Source organism: Nelumbo lutea, chromosome 1, assembly GCF_056320005.1.
Source record: "Nelumbo lutea isolate HS-2025 chromosome 1, American lotus-T2T, whole genome shotgun sequence".
Classification (NCBI taxonomy): domain Eukaryota; kingdom Viridiplantae; phylum Streptophyta; class Magnoliopsida; order Proteales; family Nelumbonaceae; genus Nelumbo; species Nelumbo lutea.
The window spans coordinates 523,680-544,012 of record NC_142684.1 but is presented as its reverse complement, the minus strand read 5'-3'; the positions used below and the strand labels follow the sequence as shown (position 1 = coordinate 544,012).

Below are 20,333 nucleotides of genomic sequence, written 5' to 3'. Positions count from 1 at the left end.
TGACATCCATGCTTAGCTTGAGGGGGAGTGTTGGTTCGGCTGTCTTAATTTGTATGTTTATCTTTGGTGGATCTTAAGTCATTAGTTATTGGGCCTTAGTTACTGGGCCTAATCTTATTTAGTGTTTATGTTGACTAGGTGTCCCATCACTAATCAGGGGCATTCTTGTCTATTTATGTAACATTATGTAATGTCCTTATATATAATAGATTAGAGTTGGCTGAGCATTATTCTGCCGCCCATCTCATTTTTTCTTCTTCTTCTTCTTCCTCTTCTTCTCTCATTTGACAACCCCATTTCAGCAAACAAACTTCATGGTACCTAGTATTTTTCAAAACTAGACCTAAGGTCGGGGTACTTTCAGGTCCGAATGGCTTCCGAAGACGTTGAGAAGACTACCTTCAGAACTCATCATGGCCACTTTGAGTTTTTAGTTATGCCGTTCGATCTCACAAACGCCCCATCCACATTCCAGTCCTTAATGAATGAGGTATTTTAGTCCCACCTTCGCAAATTTGTTTTGGTGTTCTTTGACGACACTTTGGTCTACAGTAAAACATGGATAGAACATGTGCATCATCTAAGGATTGTTTTTGAGCTCCTACGCCAACACAAGCTCTTCCTTAAACGATCCAAGTGCTCCTTTTGGAAGCGCCATGTTCTTTACTTGGGTCATGTCATTAACGAGCAAGGTGTAACCGTGGACAGTTCCAAAATTCAAGCAATCAAGGAATGGCCCAAGCCCAAATCCGCCAAGGCCCTCCACGGGTTCCTCAGTTTGACAGGATATTACTGCAAATTTGTACAGAATTATGGCTTGTTGGTAGCCCCATTAACTAACCTACTAAAGAAGAATGCCTTTCATTGGGACAACGCAGCCGCAGGCTTTTGCAAATTTAAGGGATGCCCTCTCCACCACTCCAGTTCTGTAATTACCGAACTTTGATCTCGAGTTTACAGTTGAGTGCGATGCATCCGGAATAGGGATTGGTGTCATATTACAGCAACAAGGGCACCCGATTGCCTTCTTCAGCCATAAACTTGCTGATCGTCATTTAAAATTTCCATCCTATGAACGCGAATTGATTGGGTAAGCTAGAGTAGTCCAACACTGGAGACCATACTTGTGGGGAAGGTCATTTGTCATCAAAACTGATCACTATAGCCTCAAGTACTTGTTGGAACAGCGACTTACCACTTCTCCCCAACAACATTGGGTTAGCAAGCTACTTGGATTTGATTCCCGGGTAGATTACAAGGCGGGATCTTTAAATCGCGTCGCGGATGCATTGTCTAGGCGTGATGAGGACACTATGCTTCTTTGTGGGATTTCACGTCCCCGAGTCACCTTATTAAACGACATCAAGAAGGCGATGCCAAAATCGACAGAGTGGGCGACCCTTGTTCAGAAAATTCAGTCTGGAACTGTCAACTCCAATTGGTCCCTTCAAGACGGGCTTGTGCTGTATAAAGGTCGGATACATCTTCCAGCCGATTCCTCTTTAATTCCTTCCATCATCTCCAGTATTCATAACTCCACCCATGAAGGCATTCAGAAGACACTGTATCGCGTCCAAGCTGATTTCCATTGGCAAGGTATGAAGGCTTCTATTAGGGACTTTATCCAAAACTGCTCTACTTGTCAAAAACACAAATGGGAAAATCTGCATCCAGCCGACCTTCTTCAGCCCCTTTCGATCCAAGCACAGATATGGGCTGATATCTTCATGGATTTCATAGAGGGACTACCCAAGGTTGGGGGAAAATCGGTTCTTTACGTGGTGGCGGATCGCTTCTCTAAGTATGTCCAATTCATCCCTCTGTCACATCCGTACAATGCTACTTCTATCGCCCACGTCTTTTTCACTCACATTTTCCGTTTACACGGGTTACCGGAATCTATTATCAGCGACAGGGACCCGGTTTTACTAGTACCTTCTGGAGGAAATTGTTTCAGTTACATGGTACCACCTTAGCTTTTTCTTCCGCTTATCATCCTCAATCAGATGGTCAAACTGAGGTGGTGAACCGAACGATCGAAATGTATCTCCGTTGTTTTGTTGGGGATCAACCGCGACGGTGGGTTGATTGGCTTCATTGGGCCGAGTATTGTTATGACACTGCCTATCATTCTTCCCTAGGAATGACACCCTTCCAGGTCGTCTATGGCCATGAACCTCCTCGTTTGTTGTCCTATGAACCTGGTTCTACTCGTTTGGAGGTGATTGATCATTCCCTACAAGAGCGAGATGCTCTTCTGGTTGAAGTTTCTCTTCGCTTACAACAGGCACAACTACGCATGAAGCATGCCTATGACCAGCATCATCGGGAATTGTCATTTGAACATAGGCAGTTTGTTTGGTTGAAGCTTCAGCCTTATCACCGCTTTTATTGGGAAGCAATATCGCCGCCGACAGCAGTAGTAAAGGGTGCAAGATTCAGTGTTCTCATCTTATCTAGCTAGATACAGTTCTATCTTATATGTTTAGTGTTCTTATCTTATCTGTTTCTATCTTAACTAAATTCAGTAGTATAGGTTAGCAAGGAGTCTTCCTAAAAGTAGGACTCTTATCTTCTTGTAATCTCCTATTTAAAGGAGCTAATGATTCAATAAAGGCATCGAAATTTCTAGTCAAGAAATAGCAGAGGAGAGGGGGTGATCTCTTTAATAATCACCATTAAGGCGCCAAGACAGGTTCCTCAAGAAAAGATAGGAACAAGGGGAAACAAGAGGTTTTCCCCGTTGACTGACCTGTGACGAGATCCTACTCGTGGACCCTTAATAGTTTCAGACTAATAGGGATTTAAAAGAAGAACTAAAGAAAACCCTAAAATAAATTCAGGAAAAATCAGAAAAGAGCAACCGCTTTTCCCTTATCACTCTGATCAATTCTTGATTGGAGTCGATCTCAAGAAAACTTGAATCTTACCCAAAAAACACTGGCCGCCACTTCCAATCCTCAGTCTAAACCCTAATCTCGAGTTTCTTTCCTTTTCCCTTATCACTCTACCAATGATCTCCAAGAACCAGTCGATTGCCAAATCTTGCTAAAACTTCCAACCCTAGGAAGTTCTCATGCAATCGACCTGATTAGACTCTCATGAGAAATCCTAGGTTGGCTCTGATACCAACTTGTCTAGTAGAGGCTGAGATCAGCACTACTCTAGATGAGAATTCAAAACAGAGAATGGAATAGGGAGAGAAAGAGAGAGGAAGAGAGATGACGAAGAGAAAGATTTCAGAGAAGAGAGTGAATAGGCTTGTTGCCCCACTCAGTTATATATATAATAACTCAAAAAAAAAACACACTTACAATATTGCCCCTACTAACATAACATGTCAGCAACTGAAAATAATAACAGAAATAACTGACTTAACTTACTGACACTAACAGCAATATAAATAAAGACATTACTGCCCTACAACAACTCTACACTCAAGTTTTTGCACTCCTTAACTATCTCCTCAGAGCTCAAAAGCAGCCCACAACTTCCCCTCCAACCTCATCTCCTTCCAAGAATTTACTTTTCAACAAAAAGAACTCCTTGCAACAATGACTGGCAACTCCTGCCCTTATGCGAACTTCTAAAACTCAAGGTATCACCTTCCCCAAGCTTTGGAGATCCTGTCAATAATATGAACAGTAGAGTCTAGAACAACACTGAAACCCATCTCCTATTTGGATTATTTATTCCGGAGCTACCAATCATATGACTGGAGCCTACTCAGGACTCTCAAACATCAGTATGTATAATTTCAAATGGAGAAGTAGCATGATCAGATTTATGAGAAAAAGGCAAAGTATGGCTCTTACTCAAACAATATGAAACACATGAAGTATCAAAAGTTTGCAAAGAGAGAATTTTGTTTCTTATGAAACCAGAGTCAAACAAAAACTTTAATTTTTCAAAATGTGGATGACCCAAATGCTCATGTCATTCCCAAACACTATTTGAGGCCAGAAGGTGGATTGTGGCTCAAGTGGGTTTCAACATTTGAGCCTCGATTAATTAGGGATTTTGGAACCGATTGTCCAAGTCATCGCCAGATAAAAGAAGAGGAGTTATTTTTAAAAGGAAGAGAGTTTTGAAAATTAAAGAAAAAAAAGAGTATTGGGTCAAGGAGAGCTCGAGAGATGACGAAGAGGGTAAGAAGCAGATCTTTGTTGGTTTTGTTGAGGTGTCACCTTGCCAACTTTTGTTGTAATCCTTTTTTTATTTTAACAAATATTTTTATTATTACTCTTCAAAAAAGGAAAAAAAAAAAGCAGATCTTTGAAAACGATGGGGAGAAGCTTGTCTTTCAACGACAATTGTCCCAACGGTAAGGCTGGTCTGTCTACAGGGACGCATGATCTATGCTCCAATGGGTCCCCTACGGGGTGTAGCAATTCTGCCACTCAGGACAATGCCATTTGGCCATCTCAAGACTCCATCTTTTCCTTGGTGGAGTCATGTATGAGAGTTTCAGGAGAGGATGTGGAAGGGATGGAGTTAAAGGTGGGAGGAGTGGGGGATAGCAAGAAATATCTAATTAAAAGCCCAGAATCCCTTTTCTTCCTTTTGCAACCACCCCACTACCAGATTTGAATCTCCCTCTATAATCTTGTGTTCATGTCATTTGCTTTTTGTAACCCATCCATGACAGCCATAACCTCATCCCTTAAGGAGTCGCCTACTCCAATTGGACCTGAAAATAGTCCAATAATTCTGCCTTCACTATCTCTAAACATCCCTCCAATACCAAAAGGGGCCCAGGCTACCTACACTACTCCCATCAAAATTCAGCTTGATGTAGTCAACCATTGGTGGAGACCAAGTAGGGCTTGTATTGGACTTGCAAGTTGCAACAACCAAAGAACCACTCTCACCATGATGTTTCTATGACAGCCTAGATCATAGATCTTCATAAGATCTGTAAGTTACCATGAACGTACAATTTCCCCTTCACATCAATGATATGGAGAATAGTCCTTACTACTTTTGAGCGGGTGAGGTGTTTAAGGGGTTGAAACCTTGGGGGTTGAGCAAAAGGAGGAAGATAGTGTGGAGACTGATCCCAATGGCTGTGTTCTGGTGTGTATGGGAGGAAAGAAATGCTCAGATATTTGATAACAGATCAGTCAATGATCAAGAGGTGCTAAGGAAAATTACAGGAAAGTCATGTCCCCAGTTCTACATACACAGGCAATTCAAAGGATTTAATCATAATAGTTTTCTTGATAAGGTTTCGTTGTCTCATTGTTAATTTCTTGCTAACATGAACTTTGTATTGGGCTGCATTTGGCATTCCTTATTTTAATGACCTATCTCCTTTTTGTGGTTAAAAACTCAGTGTATATAGGGGGCATTATAACAGTAAAAAGGAGATAAGTCCTTAAAAATAAGGAATGCCAATTGCAGCCTTAGTCATTCTGGGAGTGTATATGGGCTATACCGCTATAGTTGTATCTTCTGTTGTCTTTTTCTTTTTTTAAGGCAATACCTTACCTTTTCAAAAAAAAAAAAAAAAAAAAGTCTTCCATTCCAAGGCATAGCTTTTGCCACTCACTGGGTTAAGTTTGGTATAGAAAAATATATCATTACCCATGATTAGATTTTTTTTTAAGCCTTGAGGCAAGTCATTAACCCATAATTTAGTTATATATGCATAAACTTTCTAATCTATATCACTGAATTCGTTTCTAAATTACATTGAATTTGACATTGCAGAAGGGAATCTATAACTGTTATACTTTCTAGTTACAAATTCAAAACTGCTCAGCTGCATTTGCCCAAAGTAAAATTGAAAATAGAATTATGAACAATACCACAAAACCATGTTTTCTATGGGACCAACCAACTTCCCCACATTTCTTCAAAAGTTCAAATCCGTTCCCTATATCACTCGCCTACTTCACACGGTTTCTAGTTTTCCTAAGCAACGAACATTCTCCCTGCTACTAAACAGCAAGAACATAATCCTCTTAGCCGTAATAGACATGGATCAACACTAAAATATGTATATTCCAGATATAACCAAACAAAATCAATTCTACAGTTAATTTTGAACAGTTCAAGGTATCGCAGACCTTCAAAGATTCTCTCGAACTGTTAAAGTGAACATTTAAGCAAACATTGTAGGACACAAAAGAGACAGACATTGCAAATGGGGTTCACAATAAATTAAAAGCCAAGAAAATATAGAGATATGGACCTGTTGCTTAACTCCTAAAGGAGAAGCAGTGATATATGAGACCTTCCATTCATAGTAAGCAAAAGGGTCGCCAGCGAAGACAAGAGTGAACAAACTGGGAAAGAAAAAGCAGAAGAAAAAGAAGCAGAAGCCTATCAGCATCGGATCTCTCATCTCTCTTTCTCCTCTCTCAAATTTTTTGATTTCTCAGCTTCTTCTTCTTCCTAACGAGCAGAGCAGCCCTTTCCGGCGAGGAGTTTTGGAAATGCGTGCGTCACATGTGAGTACAGGAGACATGAGACAGCTACAGCCTACTGCTTGACGCTCTAAAACGAATTTACCGTTGTGGGTCCCGCGTTTTCTACGCTAGAGAAGCAACTTTGTGAGTCAGAGAATGAGGACTGAGGGCGCCACCACCAGGAAAAGGTCATTGTATCGTTCACAGAGCTCTCGTAAGTGGAATCGAACCCCACCCACCAACCACACCGGTCTGGCTTTCAAAAAAACCTCCCGGGCATTTAGGTAGAGGTGTAAAACGGGCGGCATGGCCCGCCTGCCGTGCTGTGCCGGCCCGCACAAAGTCCTGGGCCGTGCCGCCCTCTCCATGGATAATTTGGTGGTTGGCCCAGCATGGCCCAAGCCCATGTGGGTCCATGCTTTGTCGCGGGCCTAGGTCGGACGAGCTGCAAGTTATGCTGGGCTGGGCCACAAGCTGGGCCTTTGGGCGTGGGCTGAATCAAGCCAAATTGGTTTTTTTACTTTTTTATTATTTTGTTAAGTAAAACTAAAATATTTAACTTTCCTTTGGGAACTATTTGAACAAATAAAAAATCTAATAAAGAAATGAAAAAAAAATACTTAACCAAATAAGAAGTCAAAGAGACATACTCAAAGTGAATAACAAATTGGAAGAAAAATAGGAATTTTATTTCATTTAAATTTGAATGATACAAATGATACATTAGTTGGATGAATGAAACATGAAAATTGGAAAATGAAATAAATTAATAAAATATAAAAAATACAATATAGTTACAAATTGAAAATAAAAAAATATGTTATTGAAAAATATCAAATAAAATTTACAATAATTTGAAAAAAAATGTTATAAAACTAAAAAAAAATATGTTATTGAAAAATATTGACTTCATCATTTTTTCCTATTGTTCTTGACTTTGATCATCTATTTCCAATGAAACATCAGGTGTAGTGTCTTGCCCTCATTTGTCTTGTAATCTATTTTCAGCATCCAGCCAATTTTTAAAACAGATTTACATCTCTAGACTTTCATCATTCACACAGCTTTTCTTGTCGTTCAACACCCTAGTACTTTCATCATTTAGATCCTGGACTTTTTAAGTGGATAGGGTGTGGGCCCAATCCTATCAGCTGATCTTATCTCAGTATTCGCCCCTTAAGTGACTAATCAAATTAGCCTAGTTCAAAATGGGCTTAATGCCCATTTAGGGTTATGTATTCATTTAGCCTTTCAAACTGCTGCCCAGTTGCACTTCCTTGTATGGGGTGGGACCCAAACATGGATCTACACATCAACCACATGGGTTCAGCCCAGCCTTTGTTACAATGCCTGGCCGAATACACCGTTATATACAGTGCACCCCCTGAAACCCATCAGATGGGATCTATGGGCCCAACACTTACCCTAAGTGGTCTCTGGACAAAGCCACCTTGTAACACCCAGGGACTATGGGCAGATGCAATCAGGTATTATCCTCAATGGTCTTACACTTAACCTCTCAGCCCATAATGATCTTACACTACCCGACAAGAGAGGCCCTCTCCCTCGGCTGCAAGGAACAGTGTTGCACTCTCTCTAGTATGGATCCCGGGAATTAAAACCTTTTGCAAATCATTTCGAAACCATAATGTATATACTTTTATATCTCATATAAAATATATTTTGCAAAACAAATCTCAACGATTAAAATCGGCTGCCGGCAGTCTTGGTTTCCATCAGTGATGTGCATCCCCGATCATTACCTTTGTCTGACAAAGGGGTTGATCTTATCACTATGATCACCCACTCAGATGAATTCTCAGACTATCCCAACATACCCAGGCCTTGACCCCCGCTAAGGATCTCACTGATTTGTACATCAAAGACAACCCAATCCGACACCTAGTGCAGTATCATAATCGAGTTGGTGGCACCACAAGTCTCATTAAGTGTCAAGTTTAAGGGTATTACACAGAAACATACCAAGGGAACATGAATCAAATATGCACTTTTATTCATTTACAATAAAATCATAAAGTACATCATTTTGATTGAAGCTAAGGGCATACAAAACTGTCTAACAACTCCCACTTGCACTTAGGTCCAATCGGGTACTAGCCGGAGTCCCATGCTTTCCACGTGTTTCTCAAACACTTTCTGTGATAGTGGCTTTGTCAATGGGTCTGCTACATTTTTCGCTGACGCTACCTTCTAAATCAGGACGTCCCCTCTACCAACAATCACCCTCAGTACTTGGTACTTCCTCTCAATGTGCTTCGACTTCGAGTGGGCTTGTGGCTCCTTAGCCAGAGCAATAGCTCCATTGTTGTCACACAACAATGGGGTGGGTGATGTGCTGGACAGAACTACTCCCAACTCGTGAACGAACTTCTTCATCCACATGGCTTCTTTGGCAGCCTCACTTGCGGCAATGTACTCGGCCTCGGTCGTGGAGTCTGTAGTGGACCCCTGTTTGCTACTTTTCCAGAAAATAGCACACGATCCTATCGTGAAAACATATCCAGATGTAGACTTTCTATCATTTGGATCCAACTAGAAATCGGCATCTGTATACGCTTGGATCTGTAGTGAATTACCATCGAATACTAGACAAAACTCTTTTGTCCTTCAAATGTACTTAAGTATGTTTTTCACAGCAGTCCAGTGCTCCTGCCCTGGGTTGGCCTGAAATCTGCTTACTACACTCACTGCCTGAGCAATGTCAGGGTGAGTGCACAGCATGGCATACATGATGCTCCCTACGGCAGAGGCATATGGAACGTCTTTCATGCCATCAATCTCCTCAGAAGTCTTGGGAGACATCTTCTTGGAGAGAGTGACTCCGTGCCTGAAAGGAACATTTCCTTTCTTGGAGTTTTCCATGCTGTATCTCTTGACTATTTTGTCAATGTAGGCAGATTGAGATAATCCTATTATCCGCTTTGATTTATCTCTATAGAGTCGAAGTGCCAGTATATAGGAGGCTTCTCCAAGATCTTTCATTGACAATTGTTGTAAAAGCCATAATTTCACCGTAATCAGCATTCCTACATCATTCCCAATGAGTAGAATGTCGTCTACATACAGAACCAAGAAGGTAACCTTATCTCCACTATACTTCCTATAAACACAGGATTCATCCGAATTCTGCTCGAAGTCAAACGATTTGACAGCAGAGACAAAACGGATGTTCCAACTTCTACAAACTTGCTTAAGTCCATAAATGGATCTATTAAGTTTACATACCATGTTTACCTAACCCGCAGCTATGAAGCCTTGCGGCTGCTGCATATAGATATCTTCAGTAAGATCTCCATTCAGGAATGCAGTTTTGACATCCATTTGCCAAATCTCATAATCATGGTATGTTGCTATATCTAGCAGGATCCTAATGGATTTAAGCATGGCCATAGGTGAAATGGTTTCCTCATAATCGATGCCCTCTTTCTGAGTGTACCCTTTCGCCACCAGACGAGCTTTGAAGGTCTCAACCCTACCATCGGGGCCCTTCTTCCTCTTGTAAATCCATTTGCAACCGATTGCTTTTACCCCGGAATGCGGATCTACTAGAGTCTATACTCCATTGGTCTCCATTGAGTCCATCTCTGCTCTCATGGCCTCCACCCACTTCTGGGAATCTATGTCCAACATAGCTTCCACGTAAGTCACGGGATCCTCCTCACTAGTTAAGGTTTCCACCAGGTAACTATCCTAGTCATAACCATAATGGACTGGTGGCCTAGATACCCGAGTGGAGGCCATACTATAACTAACCTACAGAGCCTTTTGGGTAGCCTACAAATAGGTAACGGCTGGTTTTGGATTCCAACTTGTCTGCACTCATTCTTTTAACGTGTGCTGGGCAACCCCAAATCTTCAAGTGTCTGACACTTGGTTTCATTCCAGTCCAATGTTCATATGGATTGTTCAGAACCGATTTGGTTGGAACCCGATTCAGCACGTAAATTGCAGTCTCTAATGCGTAAACCCAAAAGGATGTGGGTAACTTTGAGTGTATGAGAAGTGACTGGACCATATCCAATAAGGTCATATTCCTCCTCTCTAAAACACTGTTAAGTTGTGGTGTAGCAGGAGGAGCTAATTGTGATATTATCCCATGGACCATTAAGTAGTCCCTGAATTCGTCAGAGAGATACTCGCCACCTCGACCAGATCGAAGGGCTTTAATTTCTCTCCCCAACTATTTCTTGACCTCTTGTCTAAACTCTTTGAACTTTTCAAAGGATTCAGACTTGTGTCTCATTAGGTACACGTAACCATATCGTGAGAAATCATCTGTGAAGGTGATGAAATACACGTGTTGATTCCATGTCCTAACACTCAGGGGACCACATACATCCGTATGTATTAGGTCAAGTGTGCCTGTACATCTTTCAGGCTTACCGTTAAATGGTCGTTTTGTCATCTTGCCTTGTAGGCAAGGCTCACAGGTGGGAAGATCTTCTACAGTGAGAAAATCCAAAGGACCATCCTTTACCAACCTTGTGATTCGGTCAACACCGATGTGGCCAAGTCGGTAATGCCACAGATACGTGGGATTAACTGTATCATGGGATCTCTTTTTGGGGATTTCACCCGACGTAATTTCGGTTATGTTAGTATCTAGAAAATGATGTAGAACATAGAGACTGTTCTCCAGTTCCCCGTATGCGATGAATCTGTTATTTTCTTTTAATAGTAATCGTATTACTAAAGAAGACAGAGTAACCATCTGCACATAGTTTTGAGACAGAAATCAAATTTATCCTTAAAATTTGTATATAAAGACAATCTCTCAGTACAATAGTTCATTCTCTAAAAAGTAACTTCTATAACACGAGTCTCATTAAGTGTCCAGTTTAAGGGTATTACATAGAAACATACCAAGGGAACATGAATCAAATATGCACTTTTATTCATTTACAATAAAATCATAAAGTACATCATTTTGATTGAAGCTAAGGGCATACAAAACTGTCTAACAAGTCTCATTAAGTGTCCAGTTTAAGGCTCTATAGTTACTTGTTCTATGATCCAAAAGGCTTTGTAGGTTACTTGTTTTATTTACGTGCTAAATTGGGTTTCAACCAAATACATTCCTAAGACTCCATATGAGCTATGGGCCAGTAAGAAACCAAGTGTTAGACACTTGAAGATTTGGGATTGTCCAGCGCATGTTCCAAGAACTAGTGCTGACAAATTAGAATCCAAGACCAGCAATTGCCTATTTGTAGGCTATCCCAAAGGCTCTGTAGGTTACTTGTTCTATGATCCAAAAGAGCAAAATGTGTTTTGTAGTCGAAATGCCCACTTCCTACAGGAAGATTACATCTTGGATAATCTTCATAAGGAAGTTGTTCTTGATGAGGAGAGCCTAGGGGTAGTGGGAGATGTCCCACCAGCTCTAGAAAATATCCAACCTAGAAAATCTACCTGGGTTTCCAGGCCTCCAGTTTGATATGGCTATGACCAAGAAAGTTACTTGGTGGAAGCCACGACCAGTGAGGAGGATCCCGTGACTTATTCGGAAGCTATGTTAGGCATAGATTCCTTGAAGTGGGTAGATGCCATGAGAGCTGAGATGGACTCAATGGAGACCAATGAATATATGATATTCTCCGGAAAGATCCCTCTCCATCCCTCCTTCCTTTTCTTTTTTCTTTTCTTCTTGTGATGTAGGACCAGTTCAATTCTAGTCCTTAGAGAATGTGAGTAGTCTTCATAATTTTATGGCCATTGATGGATGTAATGGTTTCTTGAAATATAAGTGAGAAAATAGGGAGAAAAGAAGAAAGAAAATACTTGGAATCACTTACAGGGTGCCAAGAATCACTCTAGGGCATGGGAATCACTCACCATAGCTAGCCTAAGCTGAAGAAAATTCAATATAATTCATTGCCTTTGTGTAAAATGCCCATACATATTTAAAGACTCTAAACTCATAATAACCCTAGGAGTCAAACTGTTAGACTCATAATAGTCTTAATAGTCAAACTGTTAGACTTGATAAACCTAGTAGGACTCAAACCAAATTGTCATATCCTATTTCAATAAAAAGAAGACTGAATAACTCTAATCCTACTTATGCAATGACTCTGAAATTTTAAACATAAGAAAACTATAACTAGACAAATTAAACCCTATCATTGGACCCCCACAAAAATTGCAAAATGACAAAACTACCCTTATTGCTCAAAAATAGAAAAATACTAAAATTCCAATTTTGACTCTACAACTCTTGCATCATTCTTCCCCTATTGAAAAAAAAAACTCGTCCTCGAGTTTTAAGGAACTTGAGGATGAAAAGTTGATATGCCCCAATTACAAAGGGAGTTGGACTTCCCACAGCTACATGCTTGGACTGTAGAGTAGAGGCCACACCCAGAACTAGAAAAGGATCTTGAAAGAAATGTATTTTTGAAACACTACTTTCCCTAACCGTCTTTGTTAAATCATTGTTAACATTAGTTTTTTGAACACTTAATTCATCAACCAACCATAGTGATGAATCTTCACCTTGCTTATCCAAACTCTTAACTGCAACATTTGGAACTTTCTCTTTGACCTCTAGCTTAGGAATCACCATCTCTATGTGTTCTTCTATCCTTGGTTCTTCAACAAACTCTAGGACTCCTTCCATTGTTGATGTTGGTGGAACTTGTGCTATGTCAGGTTGTAATTCTTAAACTAGTTCTAGTTGAACTTGTAATGTAAAGTCACTTACTTCCATACTAGAATCTACTACAATAAGCACATTTGTATCTTACACATGAAGTTCTTTAACTTGCTCCATTTTTATTTCTTCTTGACCATTAACCTCAGTCTAATCATGGGTGTTGGAAACACCAACAATTATTGTCTTTTCTTGGCCTACGCACTCTTGATTTTTAATATCTACGATTTATATAGCTTGAAATTCTTCTTCTTTAGCTTCATCCCCAACTTCAACTATAGGATAGGCATCAACATGCAAGGAATCATCTACTTTCTTTTCAACTTTGTACCTTCTTTCCATTCACTTCAAGTTCTTTGTTGTAACCCAATGCTTCTTCTTTTGCTCGAAATTAGTTAACTCCATATATAGATGATCATGGAGGTCTAGTGGGATGTACTTTCTTGCAAACACCTCTTCATCTCTGCTCATGTACTAATTGGATCGTCACCCCTATTTTCTAGTTATTGCTCAAGAGTTCTCACCATACTTTACCATGACCCCTCAACTTCATGTGCGCAAATCTAATCCTTTGTTTGTCAAGCATATCATGCCAATCAAAATATTCTTATAGTTCAGCAACCCATTTAAAAAATGCTTGTGGATCATCATCTCCTTTGAAATCTAGTATTTCCTTTTCTCTTCTAACATATTTGAAAACCTTGCTCCCGTAGCCAATATTATTAGATCTGTTTTCTTTCATCATCTTCTCAAATAAGTCAACCAAAGACCCTTCATATGGTTAAGAAACCCAATCATCATTGATTCTAGACCTGTAAGATTATCTAGAAGATACCCTGAGCCTATAGAATGGGTCACTTTGTAAGAACATAGTGAATAAACCATTAGCTCTGATACCAACTGATGTAGGACCAGCTCAATTCTAGTCCTTAGAGAATGTGAATAGTCTTCTTGGATCAGAATTTTATGGCTGTTGATGGGTGTAATGGTTTCTTGAAGAAATAAGAGAGAAAAGAGGGAGAGAAGAAGAGAGAAAATACATGGAATTCACTCATAGGGTGCCTAGAATCACTCTAGGGCATGAGAATCACTCACCATAGATAGCATAAGCTAAAGAAAACTCAATATAACTCATTACCTTTGTGTAAAACGCCCTTACATATTTATAGACCTTAAACTCATAATAACCCTAGGAGTCAAACTGTTAGACTCATAATAGTCTTTGGAGTCAAAGTGTTAGACTTGATAATCCTAGTAGGACTCAAACCAAGCTGTCATATCCTATTTCAATTAAAAGAAGACTGAATAACTCTAATCCTACTTATGCAATCACTCTGAAATTTTAAACATAAGCAAACTATAACTAGACATATTAAACTCTATCCTGGCAGCCCCACAGAAATTGCAAAATGACATAAAATATCATAAAATTCCAATTTTGACTCTTGAACTCATGCATCATCTTGGCACCGCCACTGCAACTCGAACTAGTGGTAGCAGCAACCTCTCTCTCTCTCTCTCTCTCTCTCTCTCTCTCTCCCTCTCCTTATTCATTCTCTTCTTCACTACCATTACCGTCCAACAAACTAGATCTGAAGCTCCATCCTCTCATTCCTCCAAAACTAATACTCTCTAACCCTTCACTTTCCATCTTATTCTTATCTGAATTGAACCCATCATATTCTTTCTCCGTCACTCTTTTCCTCCCCCTGTCCTCCTTCCCAATTGTTCCTTTGCAATCGATTCCGTTGCTACAACCCAGTCCACACAACTATTGGTGTTGCCAGGACCTTGCAAGCAAATATTCAAGGTCGTCTGCAACTGAATACCTGAATGTCTAAGCAAAAATAGAGCTGTTGTTGGCATCATTGTCTTAGAGTTTCACCATCAAACCCCTACTTGGTTACATGTGACCATCTGTCAAGGTGTTGTTCTGCTAAGTTCTTGAACGGAAAGTTGTTAAATTATTCAATCACCATGTTGAAAAGGCGAAGGGTAATTGGGTATTTTTTTCATGTTGACTAACAATCCATTAATGGCAAGTACTAGATTGTTGTGTTTTGAAAGTTTGGGTACTGGATTGTCACATTTTATAGTTCGGGGACCAAATTGTCACTAGAGCCAAAGTACAGGGTAACAATCGAGAATTTTCCCTTTAAATTATAATAGTAATTGGTTCAATCTTAATAGAGAAGACAATGAACAATGTCTTCTTTTGAAGGGTAGTTTTGACATTTTAAAAACTTTTAAATGGCACATGTCATCTTGTTATATTGATAACTAACTGATTGTTAATGGAAGGGACCTATTAGACAAGTTTTGAAAGTTCAAGTATTGTAGAGGCACATTTTGAGGTTCAGGGATTGACTTGAGACAACCCCTAAAGTTTGGAGTAATGATCAGAAATTTTCCCTTTTCTATATAGATCGTTTTGCTTATTTTTCATATAAATAATTTGTTAATTTTATAGACCTATGGGTAATTAAATCAAATTGAACCAGATTAGGATATCCAATATCCTTAGCGAATTCGAATTGGAATTGATCTTTGTGAGATTTGTTGGATCATCGAATCGGATAAGATATAGGATTTACATTATTAAATCAAAGTCAAGCATGACTTGTTCAACTTGGGCCTAACCTACATTGAAATTTGGTGCACTTGGATTGAGCTTGGATTTTGGTTTGTCAATAAACTCAACAATTTTTTATATAAATGTATATGTATGCGTATATGCAATTATGTGTCTATATATGCATGAATATATATAGTGAGGATTGACTTAGGCTACCAAAAGATTAGGCTTGACCTAAAATAAATTTAATAAAAAATAGTAGTTCAAATTATGAATGTTGCCCTTAAAAAATAAATTTCATAGGGGTATATTAATATTAGTCAATAAGACTAATGAAACAAGTATAGTTTATCCCAAATTAGAGGTGTAAATCAGGCTATGCCGGGCTGCGAACTTGGACCGGCCTGGCATGACACAACACGGCATACGGGTCGTGCTGGGCTTGGGGTTCTGGGTCCACGAGCCAGCATGGCACGACACACTATGCATGTTGTGCCACTCATGGAACGGCCCATCACGAATTGGCATGGCATGGCATGCAGGCCACACTTGGCCCACCCAATGAACTAGCCGTTGGAGGTCTTTTACAAAAATATCCCCAACAACTATAAATAGCTATATAGGGGGTATTTATGTATTTTGGTTTTTAGGGGAGAAAGAATGACACAAATACCCCCCAACAGCAACATAGCAGCTAGTTTGTTGGGCATTTTGGATAAAGTGATAAATAAATTTATAATTACCAAAATACCCCCTCCTAACAACCAAAAAATGGCAAGTTTTTAGGGTATTTTGGGGAATTGAATTATTTTCAATTCCTATAAAAGCCCTATCATCCACCATTCTCATTACACCAATTCAATAATTCTCTTAATCTCTTCTCTAGTTCTCATACTCTCTCAAGTCTCAATCTCTCAATCTCTCACACATTCTCTGATTCTCCAATTCTCAACTTTATTGAAATTTCAACAAGAAGAAAGTGCAATTAAATTAATTTTTATTCTTTTATAATTAACAAATGATCAGATCCTCCAGAAACCAATTCCCCAACATGTTCAATGTCGACGATATTTAGTCACAACATGATAGTGTTAGCATCGATATGAATGGTATTGATATTGATGGAACTTCCACCCCTATTACTAATACTAAGGGAAAGAAAAAGAAGGGCACTATGTTGTTTAGCCCGGTTTGCAAAATATTTAAAGTAGAGGAGGTTCAGGGGAAGGGAAAAAGAGCTGATGGAGGATGATTTGGCCCGACCTGCTGAGATGACAACACATGGTGTTAGACAGTCTTGTATGCCCTTACCTTCAATCAGATTTGAGGTACTTTTGTTATTTAGTGGAAATAAATTAAAGTGCATGTTTGATTCATGTTTTTTGGTATAATTCTATGTAAAACCCTAAAACTAGACACTTATAGAAACTTGTGTTGGTTTAAATGTTCACAGCCATTGGATAATTCGGGGGAGAATTATCCTACCAAAGTTGATACTGATGTGCCACCAAGTGTTGGGATGGCTTGCTTCGGCCATCAGGGTAAGACCCAAGGCACATGCAGTATGGGATTGCTTGAACCCTTGAACCGGACCAGATTTCCTTTATTGCCCTAGACCTTGGAGACAGACGGGCAAAACTGGAAAGTTACACCTGACCCCTAGACTCGATTATGACACATCACTAGGTGTCGGATCAGGCTGTCTTTGATGTGTCAATTAGTGAGATCCTTAGTGGGGGTCAAAACCTGGACATGTTGGGGCAGTCTGAGAATTCATCTGAGTGAGTGGTCATAGTGACAGGATCAGCCCCTTTGTCGGACAATGGTAATGATCGGTAATGCACTCTCTCTGATGGAAACCAAACTACCGGCAGTTGATTTCAATCGTTGGAATTTTGTTTTGCAAAATAAGATATATATATATATATATATATGTATGTATGTATATATGTATATGTACGGTTTCAAAAGATTTGCAAAAGGTTTTAATTCCGGGATCCATGTGAGTGGAGAGTGCGACACTATTCCTTGCAGCCGAGGGAGAGGTCTTCTCTTGTCGGGTAGTGCTTGATCATTAAGGGCTGAGAGGTTAAGTGTAAGACCATTTAGGATAATACCTGATGGGCTAATCTTGCACCTGCCCACAGTCCCTGGGTTTTTATAAAATGGCTTGGCCCAGGGACCACATAATGTAAGTGTTGGGCTCATAGGGCCCATGTGATGGGCTCAAGGGGGTCACTGAGTCTTTCAGTGAATTCGGTTGGGCCTTGTAATAAAGGCTGGGCCGAACCTATGTGGCTAGTGTGTAGATCAATGCTTGGGTCCCACGCCATACAAAGAAGAACAACTGGGCAGCAGGTTGGAAACTAGTTAAACACTAAACACTTAATGGGCCAAAAGCCCATTTCGAACTAGGCTGATATGATCACCAATTCATAGGGCGAATCTGAGATTAGTGTTAGTAAAAGGATTGGGTCTTTGACCTTATCCACTCTAAGAGACCAAATTGAAATTAGATTTGAATCTGGTAACCTCCTAATAAGATCAGGAGTTAACTAACTTAATCTACAGATAGGATTAAGATTAACCTCTATCCAAATACTGATTGGATTGAGATAACTCCCAAAATATTGGGAGGTTTCTTAATCAAGAAGAAAGAGGAGAAAACCCTTGCAGAAATATTAGATTTCGAAATAGGGGATTTGAGTAAGCAAGAAACACATCCTGCAATCTGAGATTTGATCTCTCACAGACTCTAGGGAGAAGAGATAGTTCTGCCCTCTTCGTCCCTGGACTTCTCCTCCTTCAGCCGCCGCCACTACCTGTTGGAAGATTGGATCTTTGCAGCAACAGGAAGTCAAGAAAGCAGTTCTTGACAACAGTCTTACAAGATAGACAAAAGAATTCGGTGTTCAAGGTTTCTAGAGGGTTCTTGTGAAGAATCCATTGTGTAGGACACACCCGGCTGGTTCCGTTCCATCCATAGCTGTGTCATCTTCAGCAGGAGCGGATCTTGGTTACTTCTTTGGGCGTGAACACCAACTTTTGGAGATATTATTTCTCTGGATCAGGTATAATCCTTCCTGTTTCCTTTTGGTTCAGATCTGGTTTGTTTATTGTTCAAGTAGGATCCTTGAATACTGTATTCTAAATTTAGGGAATATGATTCCCAATTGGAAGAAGGTAGGAAATTTTTTTGAAATTCGCCCCCATTCCGCACCTTTCTTGGCGTCCATTAGATGGATCCTACCATCCTTTCAGTGGTATCAGAGCCACAGGTTTGAATCTTGAACCAAAAGAAAATCAGATCTGACCCTACACAGATGAACAGAAAATGTTTTGCCAAGATCTGCGCAGATTGCTTTCTTTTTTTTTCCAAGAAATGGTTTTTGTTAAGGGCGTTTGATCTGAAATTAATTTTGTTAAATCCAAAAATTTATTTAGAATTGTTCTTTATTTATTTTTGAATTAATGGACTGTTCGAACCTGGAGATCACAGTGCAGATTTGGCGCAGATAGTCTGCGCATCCTTTTTTCTTCATTTTGTTATTATTTGGTCTGTAAATATTTTTTTTTCTAGACTGAATGTATAGGATTTGATCAAGAATGTAATTAATTAAAAGAAATAGGATTTTTGTTTTTTATTTATTTTCTTGATTAAAGAAGAAGGAAGAAGATGGCGGCGCTGGAGATTTGCAGATGGAGAAATCGCATACTGCGATTTACAGTTTATGAAACTGTAACTTTTGTGATTAACCTCTGTTTTGCAGGTGGTACGAACAGTCTATATTTTTTATTTGTGATTGTCTAAAATAAAAAATTATTAATTTCAGATCTCTCTTCAATTAATTCTTGAATTGAAAAATCAGTTTTGGACCTTTTCGGCCTAGATTGGACCAAAATTGTTTGGACTGAATCTGAGATTCGAAGGGGGCTGTTTTTCAGTCCATATTTCTCACATTGATTATTCCAAATTTGATGTTCAATTACAGGGATTAATTTGGCCCACCTGTAAAGCCCAATTTTAAAGGGTTAAAACTACAATAGCCCATTATTGTGAGAAAAATTGTATGGGCCGAACTGCTAATTGTAATTCAGCCCATACACCTAGTAAACATTAATTGTTAATGCTATAAGTCTTAAATGGGCCATTCAATGGGCTTTACAGCAGTTAATTGATTGGATCAATTCTTCCTTTACATGTGATGTTTGGATGTATTATGTGCTGTGACCATGGGCCATAAACACTAGGCCCATGATAATTCATCAGTGGCTCTTGCGCACACCATGGCTGAATGCACATCAATGCATACGGAACCCCTAGCCGATTGAGGCCCACCAGAAATCTGGCTTTATGAAAGCCAGTGGGAGCCACTTTGGTTTGACCTAAATTAGAACTAGGGCGTAAATTTTGTTCCCTCCAAGCAAATATGAGTGTGTGTGATAGGGAGATCCATTTGATGGACTCTCTAAAGGCCTTCTATCATTACCACAATGATGGGTCCATCAGTAATGAGGAAACGCACCATAAAATTGGGCTATCCATTTGCTGTTGGATCTGTTACAGTGTTTCATTAGATGATAGGAGCGTCATAGACCGATGTGGGAGAGGCTTCACCAGAAAATGAGAACTCTCCCACGGTACGTTGGCGTAACCTGAATATGATGGGTG

General features: G+C 39.6%; 1 long non-coding RNA gene across 2 annotated transcripts in view; it reads right to left on the bottom strand.

Annotated features, from left to right (window-relative positions):
- Positions 1-6,650, bottom strand: part of LOC148873134 (uncharacterized) — a 28,027-nt gene extending 21,377 nt beyond the window's left edge. Inside the window, exons 1-2 of one of the 2 annotated variants that reach the window (XR_016105084.1) lie at positions 6,197-6,650; positions 5,642-5,942 (exon numbers count right to left, since the gene is read on the bottom strand). This is a non-coding gene — a long non-coding RNA (uncharacterized LOC148873134). Of the gene's footprint in view, positions 1-5,641; positions 5,943-6,196 lie in introns of those variants that run through there. The other variant, XR_016105085.1, reaches the window with a different exon arrangement.
- Between the last annotated feature and the right edge of the window lie 13,683 nt (positions 6,651-20,333).